The sequence below is a fragment of the Poecilia latipinna genome, unplaced genomic scaffold, assembly GCF_001443285.1.
Source record: "Poecilia latipinna isolate Pla-1442-1.1 unplaced genomic scaffold, P_latipinna-1.0 Scaffold4882, whole genome shotgun sequence".
In the NCBI taxonomy this organism is placed as follows: Eukaryota; Metazoa; Chordata; class Actinopteri; order Cyprinodontiformes; family Poeciliidae; genus Poecilia; species Poecilia latipinna.
The window spans coordinates 1-9,918 of NW_015117498.1; the positions used below are offsets into that span (position 1 = coordinate 1).

At 41.3% G+C, this 9,918-nt stretch overlaps 1 long non-coding RNA gene across 1 annotated transcript; it reads right to left on the bottom strand.

The window, feature by feature from the left end:
* Window positions 1-115: 115 nt before the first annotated feature.
* LOC106943110 (uncharacterized) lies at window positions 116-1,431 on the bottom strand. The gene is made up of 2 exons (XR_001423822.1): window positions 637-1,431; window positions 116-229 (listed from the first exon to the last, which is right to left on the bottom strand). It is a non-coding gene; the product is annotated as an uncharacterized LOC106943110 (long non-coding RNA).
* Between the last annotated feature and the right edge of the window lie 8,487 nt (window positions 1,432-9,918).

Sequence of the window (9,918 nt, forward strand, 5' to 3'; positions counted from 1 at the left end):
TTTTCTGTGCCAATTCGTTTTTTTGTTTTTCAAAAACTGAAGGGGGGGGGGGGGGGGGGGAATGCATTCCTCGAGGTTTCTGCGCCTGCAGCTGGTCCGTGTGTCTCACCTGGTAGTTTGAGGTAGAGATCGGACTCCCGATCGTGCTGCTGCCGCTTGTGAAGGACTCTGGCTGGGCCGGAGAGGTGCTGCTGCCGCGGGACGAGGTGTCGTAGTTCCCGGAGTAGTCCTGGTACATGATCCGGGACAGAGGAAGATTTCAGGGGACTGTTAAAGCTCTGGAGCCTTTTTTTTTTCTTTCTTATTTCCCCTCCCCTCTCTCACACACACAATTCCCCCGCTGTAAAAAAAAAAGGCACCAGCAAGAAAAAAAAAAAAAAAATCCTCTTATTGGAGATGTTCAGGTATCCAAGAGCGAGTTATCAAAGTGCAGTAATGACACCTGATCTAAAACATCTTAAAGATGTTTGCAGGTTGTGTCAGGTAGCCCTGTGAGAAAAGTATTTTCTATTGTGCTTTCAGGTAGACGAGGCTATCAGAGATCCTCTCAGGTGCGCAAACTTCAGCCTGAAGTCAACAGTCAGTGTGACTCAGGCAGGTTTCTTCTGAATATTTTCCGCCGCCTTGCCTACTTACTCTGCTCTGAGCTCTCTCTGTCGCTCACGGAACACCTCGAACTTTTTTTCTTTCTTTCCCTTTTCACCCCACTTCCTAGAGATGACTCACTTCAATGGCACTAAGAAGAAGCGCGACGGCTTTTCAACACCAACGAAACGTCCGACGTCACGGCGGGGCGTTGCAAACATCCAGCAGGGGGAGGGGTTCGCTCCTCTTGTCTTGTGGATCACAGCAAAGAGAGAGCAGAGCTCGTTTCTCCCCCGGTGGACACCAGAGACTAAAGATCCAAAACGTGGTTTACAGTTAAAGCGGGGTTTTTTTTTATTATTATTATTTTATTTTTGGTATCGGCGGACGTCAGCGATCCGCTGTGGACTTCACCGGTTTTGTCTCACTTTCTTCGGCCCATTGACGCATGTTTCCTAAAATGGGCAGTTGCGTCAGCGAGCGCGTGTGGGTTTCCTTGGTAAAAAAGAAAGCGTCAGACACTGGAGGGATTCCCTCCCCTTCATCTGCAGCCCGCCGGACCCACAGCTCTCAGAAAGCGCTCCGGCCGCCGGGGGTCCGGTTTCGGTTACTAATCAGGGAAAACATTCAAACTGTGGGAAGTTTATAGAGGCACTCTGAGGTCCCAACAGTCTGGATGATCCGACACTGACAGGGGCGTCTCCAGAACGATTTGTGAGGGGCGAATCTTGGAGTCCATAAACATTAAATGCGATCATCTTGGATTGGTGTCGAGATATCTATGTTACAGTGTAAATACACTAAATATGTGCTTTATAAAGATTTTAAAAACTGATATTAGTTTGAATGTATGTTGTTTTACTCCACTCCAACTTGTAAAGTCATTGCTTGTTTCATATTTTCTATTTGTTAATCTTCTGAAGACTGTTTTGTGTGTGTGTGTGTGTGGGTGTGTACTGGTATAAACTGCATATAGAGGACCACTTTCACATCATTTACCAACAAAGGGAGGTCATTTGTGGAAACGAGGACATTTTCCTGCTTCTCACTTTTTTTGCAGTTCTACTAGTTCTGCTAGTTAGGTTTAGAAGTGTGGAGTGAATCAAGTTTTTATTTAAGATTATGGTTAGGAATAAATGCAAAGTCCTCAGTTTGCATTCAAGTGCGTGTGTGAAGGTAATACCAAGTTCAGCCAGTTGGAAAAACAAATGTTATTAAACACAGATAGATAGATCAGTAGAAAGACCAATAGAGTTTGAACCTTTCCAAAGAAATTAAACATTTACATTAAATATTGTAGGTTTATTTTTACCAGAGATAGAAGATCTGTACAAAATCCCCTCCAAATAAATATTAAAATACTTTAACTAAGATTTCTAACTAGCTGATCCCCCATCCAAACTATCCAAGCGCTCTGACCTGCACAGAGTGGTGGTGTACCCACAGGGCACAGAAATAAGATGTATCCCTTTAAGAGAGTACTCAGCTCATTATGTGTGAGAAAGGCACTTGTTACAGAATCAGCCTGTTTCATTCGAACCACTCCATTTCGTCACCTCAGGCAAGTCCAAAGACCTGTCAAAGGTTGCCAGGGATCCTTGTAAGACTAGACCATCATTATGAATCTTGGTGAGAGAAGAAAACACTTCTGGGGTGATATTTTTGAAGTAGAAGTAAAAGATAATGGTCACTCTTACTATGGAGTGCATGCAGAATCTCACCTCAAAGGTGATTCTGAGAAAGTCAAACTAGAATTAAATGGAAGAAGATTATTAATGATATGAAGGGAGCTGTGGCCACTGCCACAGGAAAACCATTGGTAAAGCTTCTCAGAACAATTGAGAAGGAAGAAGCAGGTTTAATTGGCTGTTACTGTTTCAAGAGCTTTCTTGCTTATACTTTGGGTTGGCTCCGACTGAACGTACAATTTTACAGTCACAATTGTGTTTTTTGCCCAATGTCTCTAAGTCCCATTGTGTGTAATTAGGAGAGAGCGGTCAGATTCAACACGGCAGCACTGATTAGGTCAGCACAACAAATGCTGGAGCTGAATCTCTGTGAAATGTGGGCTAATTGTAATTCGGACGCACCTCATGAACAAGGGCATAGCGCCCAGAATGTGACACGTTCCGCAATATAAAATGTCCTATTAAGTGTAATCCAATCTGCTACGGTTCCTATTTTAATCTGCATCACCACAGCTGGGTGTTCTGAGCTCCTAAAGCTCCTTCCAGCATGAATGTTTGCCAGAAACACTCGTCCTGGTGAATAAAAGTTTATTTACTTACTAATTTATTTTCAAACTAGTGGAGAGGGGGAGGGGCGGAGTGATTGTTGTGGCAAAGCTGACCAATGTTTAAATAACGGCCAGATTTTTATTTTTTTTGGTCCCTTTCTTACATGTACTGCTTGGTCATTGTTGAATTCAACACATCTGGTAACACAAAATGAAGTGAATTGACCGAAACAGTTCATTAGAACACTGACAAGTTGATTTATATCAATGCTTCAAATCATAAAGCTAATTTCATACTATTTGATAAATGTAATTTATTTTGTACATATGTACATTTAGCTTTGGTAATTATAATTTGTATTTGAAGAAAACTACTTCAAAATTCATCATCTCAGAAAGTTGGTGTGTTGCATAAGTCTGACAAATGATTTGATAACAAAATATGGCCAAAAGAATCACGAGAAAAAGACTGAAAATATCAGTTATTGTCCAGGAAATAGTCTCACGTAATGTCATTTTTTTCAGAAACTGAATCTTGGGATTTTATAAGCTGCAACACAGAAATGCAACACAAACTGTTACCTGTTGGATCCATTTTAGTTACACATTTGTATTCAGAATCACTTAAATAGATGTACTTTTTCATCATATTGCAATTTACTGAGTTGCCTCTGAACCTCTGCTCAGAGTCAAATGACTAACTGTTCATGTTCTGAAATGTTCATGTTGAGAACATGAACATTTCAGCTGTAACACTGCAGTCCTGCAACATGTGAACCCTTGGCAGACTCACTGGAAGTCCTTTGTTGCTGCATTAGCTTTTGAGTTGCGCTGCCTGGATGTGCTGCTGTTCCCAGGAGCAGAAAGCGTGCAGATGTTTCATACATCTCTATTTGAGTGATATTAATTTATGATGAATGCTTAGCCTGTAATATGCCAGCGGCGCAGCTTTTTGAACGGGAGCAGTGTTGCTAAGCGACACAGTTTCTGCTAAATTGCTCGAGGGGAATCTAATCAGCCATAGTCCTATAATAATTAATGCCTTAAATATCATCTGAGCTGCTGCTGGCGGCAAAACACGGTCTGATGTGTTGACAGGTCCCGATAAGAGTCCAAATCTTTGGTTTAAGTGAACATAAAAAAGAAGCGAAAATACATCAGACTCTAAAGGTCCTATCTATGGGGTCACGGTCAGGTGAGAGTGAAGACGTGGGTCAGCGCGCGCGCATTGAGGTCAGCCGATGCGCAGTTTGCGCGCCACTGACGCGTCTATGTCCAGCCATCACACATCAGAAGGAATCAGGTGCGTAGAACATCTCCTCTAGGAATTATAACCAGCTGTAAGACTGCAGAACAAGAAGCTTACCTGGCCGCGCGACGGAGGCTCGTGACGCAAGATGGCTCGTGCCTAAAGCTCCCTTCAGGGTATCACGTGATAAATCTGAACCTGAAAAGTAAAGGCTAGTCTGTGTCTTAGAAGTTAAAAGGCAGTAAAATCGGGCCATAAGTAACGAAAAATATAGTTTTAAGAAGTTTTGGTCTGGATTAACAAGATGGAGCCTATTCCTTATAGCTTATCTGGATATAAAGAAAATATCTAGGACTATTCTCTCCAGACGATTAAAGCCTCTCAAAGAAGGTCAGTTACAGTGGAAAAAAAGAGCTATTGTACGATTATGCAATTGAAAAGAGCAAATAGTTAGTTTTGCTATTTCATATCCCAATGAAATGCATACAATTTTGTGGTTATAATGTAACAAAAAGCAAAACAGGTCAAGGTCAATACATTTCAAGGTGTTATGTCAGCAAGTCTTTTTTTTGTTGTTGTTTTAAAGAAAAATGTCTTTCATTTGTTCCAGGAGCTCATGTTTTTGTCTCATATGACATTTAAATTGATAAAAATCAGTTTTCTTCCACATTCTTTTCTAGTAGAAGCCAAATGCCTCACGGGAAGTGAGAGCAGCGGGTTCCTAGAAAACAAGAGTTGCTGCTGAATATTTAGTCCCATTTTCTTTACATTACAAACACTAATGTCACACTGATGCTCTGAAATAACGGCTATGCAGATTTTGACAATACATTGATTTGAATGTAGATGTAACTGAGATGAGCTTTCTGTGTTTGAGCAAGAATCCAAGCTGCTTCTGCAAAATTAGATGCATCCAGGATGGATTTCCGACCCCTGATTCTCTTTATTGCTAAACGTTATTGAAACAGGTGTTTACCTGAGATCAGTGTTTGAGTTTAGTTTTTGTTTTGTTTTTTGTTTTTTTTGCCCTTGCATTCTTTTGGTCGCTTTCGCCTGTAGCGTCATTCACCTGTCATGCAGTAAAACCTTAGCCTGGATAATACTCAGCGCGATCAGCATGGCTTATCTCTCGGCTCAGGTGCTGTCAGTGGGACATACGTAGGCACCAAAGTGCTGACTCAGACTGAGGAGACTGGGTTAAAGAGCAATCAGCATGACTGACAGCTGGGTTTATTATCGTGTGAGTGGCCTGTTTACACACTTACTGCGCTGTTTTGTTATGCAATGCCACAAAGAAACGGTGAAACGTGTCTGCAGCAAAAAGAGGGGTGAATCTAGAATCGAACAACAGATTTGGTTTTGTTTGTTTGTTTGCGTTAAACTCACATGTTCCATCTCATCTCAGTATTTTGTGCAGTTCTGACTTTAAAACAGAAATCCAATCACAGACCACCCGCTGTGCAGGAGCGTGGCTTTAAGAAGTGGCTGCTGTGAATTAAAGCAACCCTCCATCCGTGGTTTCATTTACCCGTTGCCTTGGTGACAGATGCAGTTCAGTCTACTTTAGCAAATCAAAAGGAATAATGTGAATGTCCATGACCTCCAGAGAGCACGACTGTAGAAAGAGGAATATGGATTTGTCGAATCTACTGCCCTGCAGTTTGGTCAGTTGCAGGAAAAAAAAAAAAAAAAAATGGATTTTTGTGTACTGTAAGACTAATCAAGTTTTTCTAAATGTTGTACACTTCACCTACGATGTTGTTTGAGAACTTCCAGCTTTGATTGGATATTTACATTAGATATGCAAGTACCCAGTAAAATGGAACAATCTGCTGTTTGTGGTATGCATATATTCAGAGCTATAGATTATGTAAGAGATTCCATTTCCATTAATATTAGTCAGGGTTAAAAGAAGGAGAAAGTCTTTCCTGTAGGGCTGAGATGTGTTGCGACCTGAAACCTGCCTACGCATCGCTCCATCTGGATGTAGAGATGACGCTCCCTTTACTGTAAACAAATGGTTAACTTCTTTTCATGAAACAAGTCATTGTCCCCTTTACCTGAATAATAAGAGCAGATCCGCAACCAGAAGGAGGATTTTTGGTTTTGCCTCTCCGCTGTCTGACTTCAGCTTTGTCTTCAAAGATTTAGTCTGTTATTTTAACCTACAGCCCTGTTTAATCAGGTGAACCACCTGCCCTGATGCCCAAAAGCTTCCAATCAGCACACTTGAGTGACTCTTGACAGTAATTTCAGCAGCTTTAAGGTATCAGTTCCTGATACAATGGAAGGAAGTGCGTCACAGCTCGAGACAAAGAAGAACGGAACACGACTCGGGGCACAAACAGCTCCGGGTAAGAAGGGGAAGTGTTGTTGAAGCATGTAGTGGAAGAAGTGAACGAATGGCAGGGTCTGAGAGAAGAAAGCGCATGAGTGGTCGGGGGACTTCAGCCACCTGCAGCTCGCAAACAAGCAGGACCCTGACGTTTCTTCCACCTTTACTGGGCGGCTTGTTTTTGACGGAGGAAAACAAATTTTCCCTCTCCACTTCCACCTCGATGCAAGAAACAGAAGAGAGGAAAGTGTTGGCTGCCTGACAAAAGTGGGCTTATTATTATGTTTTGGTCCTCCTGCGAGTTGTTTTCCTCGTCGCTGGCCCAAAACAGTCAAATCAAATAACACTGGAGTGGCGCTCGGTGAGAGCAGCAACAGTTCTCTCACAATGGGCCAGTTTATCTCCGTCTGTCAACAAGGTTGTCAGTAATTTATGAGCTCACGGGTCTGAGAGCAGACTCTGGGTTGCGCAGTCTGGAATGTTAATGGATTTTTTGTTGAGAAGTCCTGCTGTTGTTGACCTTAGCCAACAAATATACAGCTGAAAGCCAATTTATACATACAGTGGATAAAATACTGCCTGATAACCTTTTTTCTCACTGCCTGACATTGAATCTGACCAAACTGTACCTTTTTCAGCTCAGCTTTAGATCATCAAAATTGCTTGTACCTGCAACAAGCCAAAATTTTGGAACAGCCAAGATGATGAACAATGTCATGACTTTCTAAGCTCCTGATAGTGAAATGAAGGCACACCTGTGGACACATCGTAAGGAAACGCCTCAAAAGCAATCCTTCCTTGTATGACATAATGGAAAACAAAACAAAACAAAAATCAGCCAAGATATCAGGAAGAGAATTGCAACCCGCCGATTGCAGTGCGAACTCCTACCACCATCGCCCATTTTAAAATTAAAAACACGGTTACAAAATGAGAAAAACAACTTAAGGGATATGAATACTTGTTTAACTCCATTGAACAGGATGGGAAATAAGAAGGAAGAGAGAAGGGGGAAGACATGCAGCAAATAGCTCGGGAATTGAACCCAGGACAAAATCGTCGATGACAACAGCCTCTGCACATGGCGCATGCACTATACCAACCAAGCCGCCCGGCACGCCAAACGTGAATAGTTTTGCTGGTTGCTGTACTTTTTGCTTCTCTAAAAACAGCTGTTTGTGATACAGCTGCGGCCCATTTTTGTAACTCACTACAATAAAGTATAGCCACTTACATCATAATTGTCATGCAATCTAAAATGGCTGTAATGATGATAGTGCTACTCCAGCTATTTTTCAGCTAAAACAACCTCAATCTCCTCAGATTTAGGTGCAGCTCCCTGTGCATCCTGCTGGTGTTTATTTATACAACACATAATTCAGAACATTCAGCACAATTATGAAGTGCTGTTGCTCTCAAGTCATGATTAAAATGCAAGACCAGCTTGCTGCCCCCATCTCCATCTGAGTCCTTCATACAGGACGCATTACGGTGAACACAACAGTCTATGTTTCGGTCTGATGCTTTACATCTGAAATGGTTCAACTGTGCAGCTGCTCAGTCTTTGTTTATGATGCTATTTTGTTGTCTGTGAAAATACTTCCCAGAAGTCTCCTGTTGAACTAAAACTGTGGGTGGTAAAGAGACTGTTTGCTTTGGATTTTCACCTGAGGATGACTTAGTTTCAGAGCTTTTGATCCATTCTGCTAACTGTCTGCACATTTCTTCCTAAAGCCAGGAAATACTTACAAATCACTTCCTCTGCCTCTGAAAATTGTCCCAGGAAGTGGTAGCAGTGTTTGGAAACCTTTCCTGATCTGGTGCTGCTTACAGGAAGATTACTTGTGGCACGTTTTTACATGCAATCGTGCATGTAGTTACGGAAACATAAAAAGATGTTGTGTGCGAGCTCTAAGTGCATTCGTGTCACTTCCTGACACTTCTCTTCACTGCAGAATAGTCTTCATTGTTTTAACTGTTGAGTTGAGTAATTGTTCTGGAAGACTGGTAGTTTCTTTAATGTGCTCTTAAATCCTCTCACTGCTCGTTCTTGGAAATGTGCTCTTCCAAAACCAGAAACACGCAGCAGATACTTAGTATTTCACTGTTGTTATGCTCCTCCATAACACACCTTTAAAAATCTGCTCATAAACACTAATTTTACTTAAAAAAAATAATTGGACTTGAATAAAAGTGTAAAGAGAATGAACAAAAACTACTTGATCTCTTCAGTGCAACTCTTCAAACATTTCTCTATCATGATATCCTGAACAATTTTAACCATTTTTAATTAGCGAGTCCATTAAATTTATAACTGTTGATATTTCCAGTCCTAATCTTTCTTTGGTGACTTTTCCTCATATGCTAGATAACTATTTTTTTCTTTTGCTACCTACTTAGTGTTTGAAGTTGACCAGGGTTTGGTTTTAGTTTGTTTATCCACCTGTTCTGCTGGTTCAAGGTCAGATTATGATCATGCTGGAAAACACAAGAACATGTGACTAGATTGTTGGAAGAAGTTGCTCTTGGAGGGAGTTTGCCCCTTCTCTCTCTTCATGGCAATGCTTTAAGGCAGAAACTGGTGGAAGCCAACATTGATGGGAAACAGCCACACACATGGATCATGTTTGAACCACTCTGGATGACTTTTACCATTTCTTCCTTTGCACATTTCTCCCCATTCATGAACATCCCGCAGATTTTCAGTCACAGTGTTGTCTTCTTGCTGCCCGTCTCATCCACAAGTCCATTGACCAAAAAAAAATCATTGCCTCACTGTGTTGCTAATGTTGAACAAGCTCTGTACTGGTGGCAACACATTTCTGCAGTCAGAATCTCACCCCAGAGCAGGAGCCTAACTGGGTGCTTTCTGGACTCGGTTCTTTCTGCAGCTGAACATCACTTGTTGAAGTTCTTTGTGATGCAGAAAACTATTATTTTAGCTGCAATTCTCACAGAAGACACTTCCTGCATCTGAGGCTTTTTGATAAAAAGCAATGGTGTCTGCAAACAGGTAACCAATGGTAACATAAGACAATAATGGTAATGAATACTCCTGCCCTTCCTTTATAACAACAGGGCTATTGAAACAGTAATTTCAGCTGGACTTTCACCTGTACTAATGATACCGAAGACTAATTTGTGCAAAAATACAGTGACAATTGCTTTCCTATGTAGTTATTTTTAAAGATAACAAATCTCTTTAATTCTGCACAGTAATCGAAAATTAATGTGAGCGGGCAGCGGATGTTTTTCTTCAGCAGGGAAAAAGAAGCAGGTCCGAACGGACTGGGAGATCGACGGAGCTAAAACCAGAAATCCTGGGAGAAAAGATGGAATCATCAAGGTTGGACCCAACTGCAAACCACTTTTCAGATTTTTATCTGTAAAATAATTTAAAACAATGTTTCGTTCCAACTTAAAATTATGCATTACTTTGTGTTGATGTGGGACAAAGTCCCAATGAAATACACTGAAGTTTGAGGCTGTAAAATGTCGGAACCTTGAAATGTT